At 48.5% G+C, this 14,076-nt stretch overlaps 1 protein-coding gene across 1 annotated transcript in view; it reads right to left on the bottom strand.

Annotated features, from left to right (window-relative positions):
• Positions 1-678: 678 nt before the first annotated feature.
• GTDC1 (glycosyltransferase like domain containing 1) overlaps positions 679-14,076 on the bottom strand; it is a 264,439-nt gene continuing 251,041 nt past the window's right edge. Inside the window, exon 12 of the mRNA XM_044303926.1 lies at positions 679-736. The gene's annotated coding sequence lies outside the window, so the exon portion shown is untranslated. The remainder of the gene's footprint in view (positions 737-14,076) is intronic.

Genomic DNA, 14,076 nt, shown 5'->3' with positions numbered 1-14,076 from the left:
ACATTAAAGGGCGCAGGGATAAACTGTCACAAAGTGGAAACTTGGCGGAGCTCCTCTTTAATGGAAGTCCGGCTAATAAGCTCTAATTGCCAACACACACAAAAAATGTGATTTCTCATTTAGGAGCACAGTGCAGACGCAGTATCTGTGACAAAGGGCGTCATATGGGTGATGGTCTGTGGGAAAATATGTGATTGACTCCACTGTCCCAGATGCTGGAATAAGGAAGAAAGGGCCCTTCAAAACTGCATGACCTGTATATAAATGATGGGAACCTGTGCTCTTCCAGTAATGTAATGTATGTACACAGCGGCTCCATCAGCAGAATAGTAAGTGCAGCTCTGGAGTATAATACAGGATGTAACTTATTGATTTTCCTAGTCTACGACGTAAAGTCATAGTTTTATTAAAGACACGGAGGCGAGTATTGCTATCTCTTCCTTTACTGTTCCACCAATAGCAGCAAAGAAAATTTACATACTGAACATTGTAACCATGACAACCGTAGTCCCACCCCCAGACAGTCCCTATAACAGGCAACTCCTCCTCTGGGTCTTCCTCTTTCTTTGGATCTGACACAAACACCGAACAGCAACCGGAACCGCCCAACAAGAAAACCGGAACTGGAAGCGAAACCGCACCGCTCCAAGCGAACTCCACAACGAAGCCAACCGGGCTAACACTCCAGAGGAGAAAACAGAAGGACGTAGATCCCAAGCATCAGCTGGAGCTCAACCTAGAAGAAACAAAGAGTATGGCAAGCGTAAATAATAGGCCAGACCCACAAGTCGGTAATCTGAAAATGGCAGAGAAAACCGTCAAGAGATCAATACACAAAACATGACAAGGAATAACCATATCATTATAATAATAATAATAATAATAATAAAAACAATAATAAGAACAACCAATAAGCATAACAATAATAAGAGCCGGCATGTAAAAACCGCAAACCACCCTCCTCCGAAAATAGAGAACAACGCCAGGGCGGGCAACCCAGGGTGGGCAATACTCGCCTCCGTGTCTTTAATAAAACTATGACTTTACGTCGTAGACTAGGAAAATCAATAAGTTTTACATCAAGACACGGAGGCTCCTATTGCTAGTTTAAAGCTGCGCAATCACGGAAGCGAACAAATGAGGAGGAGGTCGAAAATAATACTCCCTGAAGGTCGTGACCCTAGACCAGTCCGCCAGACGTAAGATATCCTCCATACGAGCCCCTGAAATAGCCAAAGAGGTGGCAGATGCGCCCCTGGCCGAATGCGCCGTAAAAACGGAAGTATCGATCCCCGCAAGGGACATAACCCACTTCATCCAACGAGCCAAAGTCGGACTAGATACCGGACCGAAGGGATGACGAATAGAGAGAAAAAGCTGTGGGACCGCAGGAGAGCGGTAGGCCCTAGTCCTAGATTCGTATTCCTGCAAACAAGCTACGGGACAAAGAGCCGGAGAGGACGGGAAACAAGGATAAGATACAGTCGTGATGTGGGTCTTGGTGCGTCTCGAGATATTGAAGGAGACCCCCTCAGGCGTGAAGGATCTGGCGTCGTGATCCAACGCCCGCACATCCGACACCCGCTTACAAGAAATTAGGCAGAAGAGCACTAGCAACTTGGCAGACAACTGACGCAAAGAAAGATCCGAATTGTCGGGCCAAGCCGCCAAAAATGACAAGACCAAAGAGACGTCCCAAGTGGTAGTAAACCGAGGGCGCGGAGGGCGAGTAAGGCGAGAACCACGTAGAAGGCGGCAAACCAAGGGGTGTTGGCCCGCAGGGGTACCCTCGAACCCCTGGTGAGTAGAGGAAATGGCCGAACGAAAAAGATTGATCGTCCTATAAGCCTTACCGGCCTCAAACAAAGAGGTAAGAAATTGCAAAAGATCACTCACAGGTGCCGAAACGGGATCCAAGTCCCGTGCCATGCACCAACTAGACCAAGCTCCCCAAGCTGCCCGATAAGATTTTCTGGTGCCGGGAGCCCATGCATTGTCCAGGAGTCGTCTAGCTGAGTCCGAAATGCCCTCGACCTCTCCAGGGATCCGGAGACCCGACACACCAGCAGCTGAAGAGTCCCGTCCAGCAGAAGGGGGTGGCACAACCCCTTGGGGTCGCAAAGAAGATCCGTGAGGTCCGGGAGAAGAAATGGTACGTCCACCAGGAGCTCCAAGAGAGCCGGAAACCAACTCTGAGTCCCCCAAAAGGGGACCACCACCACCAACTCGGCCATCTGGCGGCGAACCTGCAGGAGCATCCTCGGGATCATCGCGAACGGGGGAAACGCATACAGAAGCGATCTCGACCAATCCTGCAGAAAGGCATCCACCGCCTCCGCCCCCGGATCCGGGCGCCAGCTGAAGAACCGAGGGAGTTGGGCGTTGAGCCTCGAAGCAAACAGATCCACCACAAAGGGGCCCCAGACGTCTGAGATCACGGAAAATATCCTCGGGGCCAACCTCCAATCGCTGCCGTCCGTGAAACAACGTGAACTCTGATCCGCTCGAGTGTTGTGGAGACCGGGAAGGTATTCCGCCTGGACAACAATGTCCTTGGAGAGGCAGTAGGACCAAAACTCCTTCGCAAGACGAGCCAGCGTCGCCGACCGGGTACCACCCAATCGGTTGACGTAGCGGACCGCCGAAACGTTGTCTATACGCAAAAGAATGCAAGCATGAGCCATCCCGTTGGTGAAACTCCGAATGGCAAAGGACCCCGCCAACAGTTCCAACGCATTGATGTGCAAACTCGATTCCTCCGACGTCCAGCGACCGCCCGTGGAAACGCCATTGCAGTGGGCGCCCCAGTCTTGCAGGCTCGCATCCGACTCCACCGTAAACTCTGGCTGGAGACCGAAGATCGCCTTGCCATTCCACGCCTCCAAGTTGGTAATCCACCAATGAAGCTCCTCCCTGGCCTCCGAATCCAGCTTCACTGCGTCCGCAAAGGCCGCACCAGAGCGGAGATGCGCAATCTTGAGTCGCTGAAGGGCACGATAGTGTAACGGGGCCGGAAATACTGCCTGAATGGATGAGGCCAGCAGGCCGATGATGCGGGCCAGGTGGCGTAAGGTCAACTGAGGGGACGACAGGGCGTGCCTCAATTCCTTCCGAATGGCTCGTAGTTTGGCTGAAGGGAGGCTGAGGGATTCGGACACAGAGTCCACCGTGAATCCCAGAAAGTCCATCCTCTGCAGAGGGGTCAAGCACGACTTCTCCTGGTTCAGAAGAAAACCGAGGCGCGACAGCAGATCCGATGTCCAGCGTAGATGGTCCAGCAAGGCTGACCTGGAATGATGCATGATAAGGATGTCGTCCAGATATATGATTAGACGAACACCCCGACTTCGGAGCCAGGCCATGGCTGGTCGCATTAGTTTGGTGAAGCACCAGGGAGCCGAGGACAGACCGAAAGGGAGACAAGTGAAGCGCCACGCTTCCCCTCCCCATAGAAAACAGAGAAGGTCCCTGGACGAAGGATCGATGGGAACAGTCAGGTAAGCGTCCTTCAGGTCCAATTTCACCATCCAATCCCCCGGAAGGAGCAGATCCCTGAGAAGGTGAATCCCCTCCATCTTGAAGTGGCGATAGCGCACTATGGAGTTCAGCGATCAAAGATTTATCACAGGGCGCATCTGACCGCCCTTCTTTTGGACCAGAAACATATTGCTGACGACTCTCCCAGGGGACGGAGGAGCCCGTTCTATCGCACCTTTTCGGAAAAGTGACCTCAGTTCTATATCCACCAGGGAGCGATCCGGCCTGGAAAGCAGAAAAGGGGAGGGAGGAGGGAGCCGGAAGGGGGAGTCTACTAGTTCGATCAGGAAACCCCTGACGGTGGACAATATCCACGGGTCTGAAGAAATCTCCGACCAAGCACGGAAAAAATGTCGGAGTCTGCCCCCTATGTAAAGGGGAGAAGAAACCCCCGCTGGGGGAAGACTTACCGAAAGGTCGTCTTGAGTTGGGGTTCCCACGGAAGGACCTGGAACGCCAATTGCCGCCTCTGGCCGGGAAGAAAGTCGAGGAGCTCCTTTGATCCTGGAAAGGAGGTCTTTGGTGAAAGGAGCCTCGGCCCACGCCGCGAGCGTGGAAGGTAGAGCGGCCGGACAGGCGGCCCCTGGTACTGCCGGCCCTGTTGGAGACCCGTCCCTGAAACACTCTGCGCATCGAGGATTGGGCCTTATCCAATGCAGTGAAAGCGCCAACATAACGGCCGAGGTCCTTGATAAAGGAGTCGCCGAATAGCAGTCCCTGTGCCTCCTTACCTGCCTCTGTCAGGGCAGGATTAGCCAACTTAGGGTCAATCTTAAAGAGAATGGCCTTACGCCGTTCAATAGATAGGGACGTGTTGGCATTACCAGCGAGACAAATCGCTCTTTGAGCCCAGCCCCGAAGCTCCTCGGGATCAATACTGGAGCCATCAGCTCTGGCAGCTTCTGCCAATTCAAGCAACTTTGTGAGGGGCCCAAACACATCCAGGAGCTTATCTTGGCAGCTCCTCAAGGCGGAGTCTAACCCTTTACGAGGGTTCCAGCCCGTTTTGGACAAAAACTGGGTCATCTTGGGGTCGACCACCGGGGTATCACAGACCTTATTAGGGACCAGGGGCCTAGGGCATTCAGCTCGGAGTTTATTGCGAGCATCCTTACTTAGCGGGTGGCGAACCCGAGCTTCCAGATATTTACCCACATGGTCATATGGGAGCCATTCCGCCGACCTAGGGTGATGGAGCGTATCAGGGTCGAACATAAGTTCGCCGGAAGGGTCCGCTAAAGCAGACGTCAAATCGACCGCTGGAGGAGCAGAGCCGACCGCAACGGAAGTGGAAGGGACGGGGCTCCTAGCGGACGGAGTCTGATCCTGGGTTTCCTCCTCAGAGGGGTAATCCAGATCCTCCAACGCCTCTAAGTCTGAGCCTGGATCCGAATCAGGATCGGCACCTGGTTGTGCTCTGGCACATTTCCACGTGCGCGCCTTTTCTGAATGGCGCGGTAAGGCTCTCTTGCGTGAACGTTGCACGCTCTCATGGGTGGCCGCACGCACACCAATTCTATCATCCTGTGAAACAGGAGCATTAATGGCATCAGACGGCGTCACTATAGCAGGGGCAGGCTGCAGGGACTCCCGAGGGGGGTGTGCAGCCAGGGCCTGAGAAATGGTTGTAGCCAGCATAGTGGACATGGACCCCATAGCGGATATTATGGCACTAGATACAGACTGTTGTATTGCCAGGGTACGAGGGTCATCCCTCTCAATCTCCATCTCCTCCGCCGGCGCTGGGCAGGCCTGGCTGGAGGGTAATTCGGCAGTGGACATTATGGGAATAAGTCACGCAAGGACCGGGGTAGTCAGGGATAAATATGGGCCAAAATACCTATTTAGAGCACAAGGGTTAATCACCCAGGTGCGATGAGGCAGGAGCAAGCGCGGCAGAGGGAGCGCAGCAGGGATGCGACCGATCGGGCAGAAAACCAGGCGGGAACTAAGATGGCCGCTGAGATCCCGCGATAGTAGAGGACCAAGATGGCCGCCGGGATCTCGCGAGACTACGCGATAGCCCGGCAGCGCGCGAAAGCAGATCCGGCCGCGGGAAGCGCAAGGATCTCCGGCGAGACCACAAGCAAGGTAAACAAACAGAGGGGGGAAATGTGGAAGCGGAGACAATAATCCGGAGACTGTTGTATCGCCAGAGCGGGGTGGGAGAAAAGCGCGACGGTGCTAACAAGGGAAAACCACAGGGGACCACAAAGACAGAGAGGGGAGGAACCCCCCCAATGAGCAGACCGGGTGAAATAAACCCCCCCATATAAACCATAAGGGCCGAAGCCCAAAAAACAGGTGTAAACAAATCCACTACATCAGCAGAGGGACAATAGCTCGGACAAAACGCATTAAGTAAAAATCAAACACAGGTTTAAACCAAAGTAAACAATGCAAAAGCACAAGGTAAAATTTGCAGCACTTATCTGGTGGCAGCAGCAAAGAAAGAGGAAGACCCAGAGGAGGAGTTGCCTGTTATAGGGACTGTCTGGGGGTGGGACTACGGTTGTCATGGTTACAATGTTCAGTATGTAAATTTTCTTTGCTGCTATTGGTGGAACAGTAAAGGAAGAGATAGCAATAGGAGCCTCCGTGTCTTGATGTAAAACTCAGGATCAGTACAGGATAAGTAATGTATGTACACAGTGACTGCACCAGCAGAATAGTGAGTGCAGCTCTGGAGTATAATACAGGATGTAACTCAGGATCAGTACAGGATAATTAATGTAATGTATGTACACAGTGACTCCTCCAGCAGAATAGTGAGTACAGCTCTGGAGTATAATACAGGATGTAACTCAGGATCAGTACAGGATAAGTAATGTATGTACACAGTGACTGCACCAGCATAATAGTGAGTGCAGCTCTGCAGTATAATACAGGATGTAACTCAGGATCAGTACAGGATAAGTAATGTAATGCATGTACACAGAGACTCCACCAGCATAATAGTGAGTGCAGCTCTGAAGTATAATACAGGATGTAACTCAGGATCAGTACAGGATAAGTAATGCAATGTATGTACACAGTGACTACACCAGCAGAATAGTGAGTGCAGCTCTGGAGTATAATACAGGATGTAACTCAGGATCAGTACAGGATAAGTAATGTAATGCATGTACACAGTGACTGCACCAGCAGAATAGTGAGTTCAGCTCTGGAGTATAATACAGGATGTATCCCAGGGTCAGTACAGGATAAGTAATGTATGTACACAGTGACTGCACCAGCAGAATAGTGAGTGCAGCTCTGGAGTATAATACAGGATGTAACTCAGGGTCAGTACAGGATAAGTAATGTATGTACACAGTGACTGCACCAGCAGAATAGTGAGTGCAGCTCTGGAGTATAATACAGGATGTAACTCAGGATCAGTACAGGATAAGTAATGTATGGACACAGTGACTGCACCAGCAGAATAGTGAGTGCAGCTCTGGAGTATAATACAGGATGTAACTCAGGATCAGTACAGGATAAGTAATGTAATGTATGTACACAGTGACTGCACCAGCAGAATAGTGAGTGCAGCTCTGGGGTATAATACAGGATGTAACTCAGGGTCAGTACAGGATAAGTAATGTATGTACACAGTGACTGCACCAGCAGAATAGTGAGTGCAGCTCTGGAGTATAATACAGGATGTAACTCAGGATCAGTACAGGGTAAGTAATGTATGGACACAGTGACTGCACCAGCAGAATAGTGAGTGCAGCTCTGGAGTATAATACAGGATGTAACTCAGGATCAGTACAGGATAAGTAATGTAATGTATGTACACAGTGACTGCACCAGCAGAATAGTGAGTGCAGCTCTGGGGTATAATACAGGATGTAACTCAGGGTCAGTACAGGATAAGTAATGTATGGACACAGTGACTGCACCAGCAGAATGGTGAGTGCAGCTCTGGAGTATAATACAGGATGTAACTCAGCATCAGTACAGGATAAGTAATATATGTACACAGTGACTGCACCAGCAGAATAGTGAGTTCAGCTCTGGAGTATAATACAGGATGTATCCCAGGGTCAGTACAGGATAGTAATGTAATGTAGTACTAATCTGTATAGTCTGCCTAGATAAAGGATATTAGATATATGAATAAAGAGAACAAAAACATACAGCGCCTCATGTGTGGTATCGCCTGTGCAATTATAGCCAAATAAATATGCGCTTACCACAAGTCACAACAGCTATGTAGACTGCACTGGTTTTCTATCCTAACCTTCCTGGCTCGATCACCGAGTATCAGGTTCGTTTGTAGATATTTGAAGGAAAAGAAGAGGGTAACGGAACGAATATCTTGGTGCTGCCAGGAATCAAGGAGAATGATAGATGTACAGTATTCAATAATGTATCGAATACATCTATCATCCTCCTGAACTGGTGGCAGCGCCAAGATATTCGTTCCGTTACCCTCTTCTTTTGCTTCAAATATCTGGATAAAAGATATGTTATACCCCCCCCCCCCCACCACCACCACCACCACAAAAAAAAGAAGTATGTATTTGCATGTTTTATTGCATATGGATATACCCCAAATGTAATGGTGTACAAACCAAAGGGGCAGGCCACGCAGCCACTACTGGTCCTTTACAGAAAGGGTGCTCAGCCTAGATTGGTCCCATCCTATTTGCCGCTGGATGGTCAACATCATGGGGATGGGGAATTGGCCCAAAACATGTCCCTCTGTCCTGGGTGTCAATATCTGCCGCCCTTTTAATCTCTCCTACAGGGCAGCCCTCTGGGTTATCCACCCCACTGCCTCACTGCCTGGCTGAAGGAGGAGAACCATCCCCTGTGGACGGTGAGGCTCTCAAGATGATGATGATGGCAAAGAACCAAAAGCAACATCAGTTAATCTACAGGTGATGAACACAACAAGCAACAGATTCAGCTTTAAAAAAAAATTAATAAAGAACCTGGGTAATGTAGTATGAAAGATACCCGGCGCTATCCCACGTCTGCCGCACGAGACTGAAGCAGGGCGCGTTATGTAAAAATGTAAAAAATTAAATTAAAAAATCACATTAGAAAAAAAAAAAAAACATTTCATGAGAAATAAAAGTCACCAAACATACTTTATGAATTTCATGGGGAATATTTCCTGTGATATTGAGCAGTTATCTAAAGTCAGTATTTTTATGGTGTCTTAATAGCAGATTCAGTGTCAAATTGCCCTTTTCTCAGCAGGGATTGCTAAGCCCATCTGTATTATACTTCCAGAGCACTCAGGAGCTGGAGTTCGGAGATAGAACATTTTCTTTGAAGTCAGAATTTTGTCTACACACTGGAATGAAATCAAGTTCCAGTCGACTCTGTAGTTGCACGCCGCTGTCACTCAGGGACCTGGACGGAAAGAACTATTGCCTGATATCGCTAATTAGGACGGTGCCCTATCCACCAGATTTTGTAAGACATGATATTAATCTTTTTTTTTTCTTCCCCTCACTTCTCCGCAGTACAGTCTTCCATAACCTATTAACATTGAAAGTGACTACTGGATAAACACGGAGAAATTACATTCGCACTAAATCTTAGAAGGACGATTTACATTTTTTCCGCTGCTCAGCGGGGGCTCATTATATGGGCGCAGTGTCACACGTTAGCCAAAGTCTACTCGGATCATTTGTTTTGTAGATACATGATAAACAGATTATGAAGCAGATTTGGCAATTATGGGGCCCCCAGCAAAGTTATGTCTGGGGGGCCCCCCATAGCAACGTGATGCAGACCCAATGACTTCAATAGGTCCGCGATCTGCATGCTGCCGCCAAAGATAAGACATGTGCTTCCAGGTCCTTGTGACCGTGTTGCAAAAAATAGGACAGGTCCTATCTTTGGCTGAATCATTGGGACCGCCAAATAGAAATGGTTGTGCAGATGCACCCTTAGTCTTTTTCTTTTAACCACTAGTGGCCCCAAGGGGGCCCTCTAATCTTTGGGGCCCCGAGCATTTGATCGTAATATCCACCACAGCAGATACTGCATCAAAAAATGCTCCAGATGGGTTTGAAATGGCCGTATGACCAAGGGAAGACATTGCTGTATGGGGTTGACCTGTTGGGGGTGCTGTCTCATATTATGATGGTACTGCTGTATGGAGACTATACGTATGTAGTTTGTGCACCTCCGGAATCACACCAGGAACACTTGAGCATATGCCAGAGTCCACTAGGTTTGTATAATTCCCAACACGTCCTGGGACATCTATTCCCTGCCTCGAGATCACCCAGCCCCACTCCCAGGATCACCCAGAAAAGAGCAGGAAAACCCCATAAACTGCCCACTTTAGGGTACATTTTCACAAGTCCTGCCCCATCCCCATAAGTCCTACCACTTTTCCAGGACTGTTTGCAACTATGGGTTTGGGTGACATATTAGTTGGGAAAACCATAATCTGTACATGTGCAGCCGAGCATGGAGCAAGCAGATGCTTACAGTGACTCTGCCTCTCAGGTCCCACATACACCTGGTGCTGGCCGGCTGCATGTGCTATATCTGTGCTGTGTATGTGTGTTATACGTCTGCTGCTTGTGCACTGCAGGGCTGGCATCGGACAAATCTGGGCATGTGCCAGCGCCTACTGGGGATGGGGGCCCAAGTCAATCTGCGTAAACATGCTTTATGCATATCGAGCCAAGCATGGAGTATTCAGGGGGCCACATACACACTGCCTTGTAGGGCTAGCTCCGCTGAATGTAATGATACCTTACACTTAGCGCTCCGTTCATTCTTCATTCTGGAGAAAAAGCCCTTTTAATACATATGCAAATGAGCAGTCAAGTGCACCAAGCGTGTACCGAAACCACTCTGTGCACCTTTGCTCCTCCTGCTCCCATCCCTCCCCTTCACGGCCAGGTGAGATGACTATGCAGGAAAATGGCCCTGACAACCTGGGAGGAGAGGGAAGGGCTGGCAGAGGAAGCAGAAGGAGCAAGGGCTTGGGCCCACCCTCGCTGCTCCTAAAGGGGTTGTGCATCTATGGAAGGGGTTTTGGCAAACCTGCCTAGGGAAGTAAACTTACCTTCTTCCCGGCGTTGGCTCCCATCCCCTTCTCTTCTTGCCCACAGCTTCTGTTCGGCTCCCAGGATGTAAACCTCCATTTTGACACTGCTGCAGCCAATCACTGGATGCAGTGGTGACCTACTGCCTTTGCACCACGTGACCATATGACATAACGCAAGGGGAGCAGCGTCAAAAAAGAAGTTTACATCCAAAGAGGAGAAGCCGAGATTGGGAAGAGAAGGAGACAGCACCGGAAAGTAGGTAAATAACGTAGGCTTCTCTTTGCAGGTCTGCCAAATAACGAAGCATCGGATTGCTAAGTGGAAGGTATCAGCTGAGATAGCTCTGCAAGGCATTATGCATTTCTTGGTGACACTTCCTTTAGAGGTGTTGTCTCATCTCAGGGCATATCGCTGGGAGCGGCACCTATATCGAGAACGGAGCCCGAAAGTGGTGGAGGGTGCACTGCGCATGCGCAGCCACAGAAAATAGATGAGCGCTGGAGCGGTGGCCGGTCATGCGCGGAGCGCTCCCATTCACTTCTATGGGGAGAGCACTTGGTGGTGGCTGGACCGGAGTCCTCCAGCCACCACTTTCGGGGCTCCGTTCCCGATATACTGAAGGTGCAGGTCTCAGTGGTGGGACTCGCACCTATAAGACAATAGGGGCATATCCTAGCGAGGAGGCAATACCTACGAGTGGTAAGGTAAAGTTCACTGGATCGGGGCTTATCTGTACTATGTGTAAGTGCTGACACCCGGTCAACAATATGTCTGCGTTCTGTAAACACCCACCTGTGAGTCACCCTCCTGCAAAAATGTGAGGTCCTTCCCCCGTCAGCCATGTAACATGGGCATCTTTTTCCCATCCCATCGGACCATGCGCCTCTTTTATCAGAGACCTGTTGGAAGCACATGAGCTACAGGCGCAGAGCTGAGTGGCATTTCAGACACAGTCCCTTAAATTAAGTCATTGACCTGCAATTGTGATTAATACAAAACAAGGTGCCCCCATCCTCACCAGTAATGAATATTCTTCAAACAGCGAGGGAGCCCGGGCCGCTGTTTGATGCCGATGACATTGAAAATTTTGAAGAGAAAATTCCATCATTTTTCATTTGTATGCAAATGTTTCTGTTCCAGAAATTAACCCCTGATCCTCAATGTCAGTTTTCATCTGAAGGAATTCTCCTCGTCCTGCCTGCAGCACTTTTGTGTTACCAGCCCGGGTGTCAATAGGGTTTCCCCTGCACACAAAAAAAATAAAAAAATAAAAAAATAAAAAAATAAAAGGAGGCACTGAAACAGGAGTATATTGTAAAATGCAGGTCCCACAAGCACCACACTGAGTCCTCCTTCACCCGGCTATTGAAATGTTAAGCGCGGGTTTTACCTCCTTAAGCAGAACGGTGGCCACTAATCACTTGGGCGAGTTTGAAGGTGAACCCCGGGACAATATACAAATCCTGTTTAGGCTTTCACCTAAATCTTCCCACTCATAGAAAGTCTTCTTTTTCATGAATCACCTTAGACAAATGCTGCTATCTCCGCGTGAAGGGGAAGGAGGGGATAATGGGGGGGATAGAGGGGGTTTTGTACTGATGTAAATTGAATTATGCTAATTCTCCGGGTTGTAAAGACTCTGCATTGTATAGAGCCGCACAATGGGCCCACTAAATGCAGCACAGGTGTCCTGAGCACCGAGGGCCTGAATGGATTCCCTCAATGGATAGTCAGGACGGCTTTTTAAACACCTGAAATAATAGGGAAGAGGGGGTACGGGACATGGAGAAGGGGGGGGGGGGGTAATGGGACAAAACGCTCAGGTTTTGAGGTTACATGACCTTTAGGCGTTACAGAGAACACAGCTAGTTGAAAAAGACCTGCCCCCTCTCCTGACATGTCTGTTTTAGCAACTACAGCGGATATAAAAAAAAGTCTACACACCCCTGTTAAAATGTCAGGTTTCTGTGATGTAAAAAAAATGAGACAAAGATAAATAATTTCAGAACTTTTTCCACCTTTAATGTGACCTATAAACTGTACAACTCAATTGAAAAACAAACTGAAATCTTTTAGGTAGAGGGAAGAAAAAAAAATATAAAAATAAAATAATGTGGTTGCATAAGTGTGCACACCCTTAAACTAATACTTTTGATTTTTATTACAGCACTCAGTCTTTTTGGGTATGAGTCTATCAGCATGGCACATTTTGATTCTCTTGGCAAGATTTGCCCACTCTTCTTTGCAAAAACATTCCAAATCAGTCAGATTGCGAGGGCATCTCCTGGGCACAGCCCTCTTCAGATAACCCCACAGATTTACAATCGGATTCAGGTCTGGGCTCTGGCTGGGCCATTCCAAAACTTTAATCTTCTTCTGGTGAAGCCATTCCATTGTTGATTTTGAGGTATGCTTTGGGTCGTTGTCATGCTGAAAGATGAAGTTCCTCTTCATGTTCAGCTTTCTAGCAGAAGCCTGAAGGTTTTGTGCCAATATTGACTGGTATTTGGAACTGTTCATAATTCCCTCTAGCTTAACTAAGGCCCCAGTTCCAGCTGAAGAAAAACAGCCCCTTGGCATGATGCTGCCACCACCATGCTCCACTGTGGGTATGGGGTTCTTTTGGTGATGTGCAGGGTTGTTTTTGCGCCAAACATATATTTTGGAATTATGGCCAAAAAGTTCAACCTTGGTTTCATCAGACCATAACACCTTTTCCCACATGCTTTTTGGGAGACTTCAGATGTGTTTTTTCAATATATAGCCTTGGATATTTTTCTTGGTAAGAAAAGGCTTTCATCTTGCCATTTACCCCATAGCCCAGACATAAGAAGAATACGGGAGATTGTTGTCACATGTACCACACTAGACAGGACTTGCCAGATATTCCTGCAGCTCCTTTAATGTTGCTGTAGGCCTCTTGGTCGCCTCCCAGACCAGTTTTCTTCTCGTCTTTTCATCAATTTTGGAGGGACGTCCAGTTCTTGGTAATGTCACTGCTGTGCCATATTTTCTCCACTTGATGATGACTGTCTTCACTGTGTTCCATGGTAGATCTAATGCCTTGGAAATTCTTTTGTACCCTTCTCCTGACTGATACCTTTTAACAATGAGATCCCTCTGATGCTTTGGAAGCTCTCTGTGGACCATGGCTTCTGCTGTGGGATGCGACTAAGAAAACTTCAGGAAAGACCAACTAGAGCAGCTGAACTTTATTTGGGGTTAATCAGAGGCACTTCACATGATGGCCGGTGTCTGCTGACTCCTATTTAACAGGATTGTGAATGTGATTGCTTAATTCTGAACACAGCCACATCCCCAGTTATAAGAGGGTGTGCACACTTATGCAACCACATTATTTTTTTATTTTTTTTTGTTTTCTTCCCTCCACCTAAAAGATTTCAGTTTGTTTTTCAATTGAGTTGCACAGTTTATAGGTCACATTAAAGGTGGAAAAAGTTCTGAAATGATTTATCTTTGTCTTATTTTTTTACATCACATAAACCTGACATTTTAACAGGGGTGT

Source organism: Bufo gargarizans, chromosome 8 (assembly GCF_014858855.1).
Source record: "Bufo gargarizans isolate SCDJY-AF-19 chromosome 8, ASM1485885v1, whole genome shotgun sequence".
Taxonomy (NCBI): Eukaryota; Metazoa; Chordata; class Amphibia; order Anura; family Bufonidae; genus Bufo; species Bufo gargarizans.
Note: the sequence above shows the minus strand (reverse complement) of the source record. Positions and strands in the feature narration are given on the sequence as shown.